General features: G+C 41.4%; 1 long non-coding RNA gene across 1 annotated transcript; it reads right to left on the bottom strand.

Moving 5' to 3' along the window:
* Positions 1–986: 986 nt before the first annotated feature.
* LOC118964613 lies at positions 987–1,682 on the bottom strand. Its single transcript, XR_005051747.1, has 3 exons — positions 1,410–1,682; positions 1,195–1,325; positions 987–1,056 (listed from the first exon to the last, which is right to left on the bottom strand). It is a non-coding gene; the product is annotated as an uncharacterized LOC118964613 (long non-coding RNA).
* Positions 1,683–4,195: the final 2,513 nt, after the last annotated feature.

The raw sequence follows: 4,195 nt of genomic DNA, 5'->3' as shown, positions 1-4,195 counted from the left end.
TTTGTTTACATACTCATCTCATTTGTACATACTGTACTCGATACCATCTACTGTATCTTGCCTATGCTGCTCTGTACCATCACTCATTCATATCCTTATGTACATATTCTTTATCCCCTTACACTGTGTACAAGACAGTAGTTTTGGAATTGTTAGTTAGATTACTTGTTATTACTGCATTGTCGGAACTAGAAGCACAAGCATTTCGCTACACTCGCACTAACATCTGCTAACCATGTGTATGTGACAAATAAAATTTGATTTGATTTGATTTGATTTAATATCTGCACCTACGGGTTTTCATGTTAATATCTTCACCTACCGGTTTCCATGTTAATATCTGCATCCACCGGTTTCCATGATGTTAATATCTGCACCTACCGGTTTCCATGATGTTAATATCTGCACCTACCGGTTTCCATGTTAATATCTGCACCTACCGGTTTTCATGTTAATATCTTCACCTACCGGTTTCCATGTTAATATCTGCATCCACCGGTTTCCATGATGTTAATATCTGCACCTACCGGTTTCCATGATGTTAATATCTGCACCTACCGGTTTCCATGTTAATATCTGCACCCACCGGTTTCCATGTTAATATCTGCACCTACCGGTTTCCATGATGTTAATATCTGCACCTATCGGTTTTCATGTTAATATCTGCACCTACCGGTTTTCATGTTAATATCTTCACCTACCGGTTTCCATGTTAATATCTGCACCCACCGGTTTCCATGATGTTAATATCTGCACCCACCGGTTTCCATGATGTTAATATCTGCACCTACCGGTTTCCATGATGTTAATATCTGCACCTACCGGTTTCCATGATGTTAATATCTGCACCTACCGGTTTCCATGTTAATATCTGCACCTACCGGTTTCCATGATGTTAATATCTGCACCTATCGGTTTTCATGTTAATATCTGCACCTACCGGTTTTCATGTTAATATCTTCACCTACCGGTTTCCATGTTAATATCTGCACCCACAGCAGATATCTCTCATCCACAAGTTTCCCTCCATTCTTCACCTTCATCTGTTCCTTCTGCCTGGCCACAAACACACCAACCAACACATCCATGAGGCACTCCTATAAGTGGACAGTTTAAAACCTAAATGTTCCCTCTGCACTCCAACGTTACCGTCTTTACCACTAAACCAACACTAACATAGTGTAGTGTACATACCACTGGAAGACCCTCCAGAGTGAGGGGTTCTGGATCCTGTTGATTTTGTGGATGGTGCTGGTGGACATGGTACGTTTGAACAGACTCTGCACCATTTGGTACTCTGTCATCAGGCCTAAGACTGGAACCAGCTGAAGGAAACAGATTAATCATTTGGATTGCGTGTGTGTGTGTGTGTGTGTGTAACCGTATCAGCATATTATGACTGGGAGTACCTTGTATGTGAAGTCAGGCAGGGCTCCCTTGTCCCAGTGTGGAGGGACAGACACAGTAGAAGAGCTGGTGCTCTCTGGAGATCCACTACCATGGAGACAGAAATACAGGAAGTTCAAAAAGGGAAGCTTTCTGTTTTGATTGATTCAGAGATATATCCAACAGGGCTTCCTCTACAAACCCTAACTACAACATTTCCACTTCAAATAAAATAACATTTTAGATAACAAACTAGTAAACTTACGTTGTGGAAATTACCACCAGGGACACTAGAAGTCAATCTTAAATGAATCATTCTTTATTAACAGCAAGTTGGAGAGGTCACGGTCAAACTTAGATGCATAAAGTACGGGTCTGAAGTGAGCTTCTATGGGGCAGTCCCGTTAGTTCTCTTATATACTGCTTACAGACAAGCTACATAGGCATGGTTCATAGGGTTGGTTCCTGCATGTGTCTAGCACCGTCTCCCATCTTAACTTATAGAACATATTCTGGGGGTTCTGCCAAAAGGTCTGAGGAGGGAGTCATGACCGTCTCCCCCAAATACCTCTACCCAGCACCTACAGGAACTCATGATTTTATGAGACAAGATGTACAGTTCAAGGCTCTCTCTTCAGACAACAGAGATTCCCACACACTTGTACAATCTTTAGTAGTATTACAGTCAGTAAATATCCTGATGATGTTTTGAAGGAAAACATGAAATACTAAATCGCGATGAACGATTTCGCTCTAAACGAAGAGCTATAATAACAGGTTTCCATGTTAATATCTGCACCTACCGGTTTCCATGATGTTAATATCTTCACCTACCGGTTTCCATGTTAATATCTACACCTACCGGTTTCCATGTTAATAACTGCATCTACCGGTTTCCATGTTAATATCTGCACCTACCGGTTTCCATGTTAATATCTGCACCTACCGGTTTTCATGTTAATATCTACATCTACCGGTTTCCATGTTAATAACTGCACCTACCGGTTTCCATGTTAATATCTGCACCTACCGGTTTCCATGTTAATATCTGCACCTACCGGTTTCCATGTTAATATCTGCACCTACCGGTTTCCATGTTAATATCTGCACCTACCGGTTTCCATGTTAATATCTGCACCTACCGGTTTTCATGTTAATATCTGCACCTACCGGTTTCCATGTTAATTTCTTTACCTACCGGTTTCCATGAAGTTAATATCTGCACCTACCGGTTTCCATGTTAATATCTGCACCTACCGGTTTCCATGTTAATATCTGCACCTACCGGTTTTCATGTTAATATCTGCACCTACCGGTTTCCATGTTAATATCGGCACTTACCGGTTTTCATGTTAATATCTACATCTACCGGTTTCCATGTTAATAACTGCACCTACCGGTTTCCATGTTAATAACTGCACCTACCGGTTTCCATGTTAATATCTGCACCTACCGGTTTTCATGTTAATATCTACATCTACCGGTTTCCATGTTAATATCTGCACCTACCAGTTTCTGCACCTACCGGTTTCCATGATGTTAATATCTGCACCTACCGGTTTCCATGATGTTAATATCTGCACCTACCGGTTTCCATGTTAATATCTGCACCTACCGGTTTCCATGATGTTAATATCTGCACCTATCGGTTTTCATGTTAATATCTGCACCTACTGGTTTTCATGTTAATATCTTCACCTACCGGTTTCCATGTTAATATCTGCACCTACCGGTTTCCATGATGTTAATATCTGCACCTACCGTTTTCCATGTTAATATCTGCACCCACCGGTTTCCATGTTAATATCTTCACCTACCGGTTTCCATGATGTTAATAACTGCACCTACCGGTTTCCATGTTAATATCTGCACCTACCGGTTTCCATGTTAATATCTGCACCCACCGGTTTCCATGATGTTAATATCTGCACCTACCGGTTTCCATTATGTTAATATCTGCACCTACCGGTTTCCATGATGTTAATATCTGCACCTACCGGTTTCCATGATGTTAATATCTGCACCTACCGGTTTCCATGTTAATATCTGCACCTACCGGTTTCCATGATGTTAATATCTGCACCTATCGGTTTTCATGTTAATATCTGCACCTACCGGTTTTCATGTTAATATCTTCACCTACCGGTTTCCATGTTAATATCTGCACCCACCGGTTTCCATGATGTTAATATCTGCACCTACCGTTTTCCATGTTAATATCTGCACCCACCGGTTTCCATGTTAATATCTTCACCTACCGGTTTCCATGATGTTAATAACTGCACCTACCGGTTTCCATGTTAATATCTGCACCTACCGGTTTCCATGTTAATATCTGCACCCACCGGTTTCCATGATGTTAATATCTGCACCTACCGGTTTCCATGATGTTAATATCTTCACCTACCGGTTTCCATGTTAATATCTGCACCCACCGGTTTCCATGTTAATATCTGCACCCACCGGTTTCCATGTTAATATCTGCACCTACCGGTTTCCATGTTAAGATCTGCACCTACCGGTTTTCATGTTAATATCTGCACCTACCGGTTTCCATGATGTTAATATCTGCACCTACCGGTTTCCATGATGTTAATATCTGCACCTACCGGTTTCCATGTTAATATCTGCACCTACCGGTTTCCATGATGTTAATAACTGCACCCACCGGTTTCCATGTTAATATCTGCACCTACCGGTTTCCATGTTAATATCTGCACCCACCAGTTTCCATGATGTTAATATCTGCACCTACCGGTTTCCATGATGTTAATATCTTCACCTACCGGTTTCCATGTTAATATCTGCA

Source organism: Oncorhynchus mykiss, chromosome 1 (genome assembly GCF_013265735.2).
Source record: "Oncorhynchus mykiss isolate Arlee chromosome 1, USDA_OmykA_1.1, whole genome shotgun sequence".
Lineage (NCBI taxonomy): Eukaryota > Metazoa > Chordata > Actinopteri > Salmoniformes > Salmonidae > Oncorhynchus > Oncorhynchus mykiss.
The sequence above is the reverse complement of the archived record's forward strand: the minus strand, read 5'-3'. Positions and strand labels throughout refer to the sequence as shown.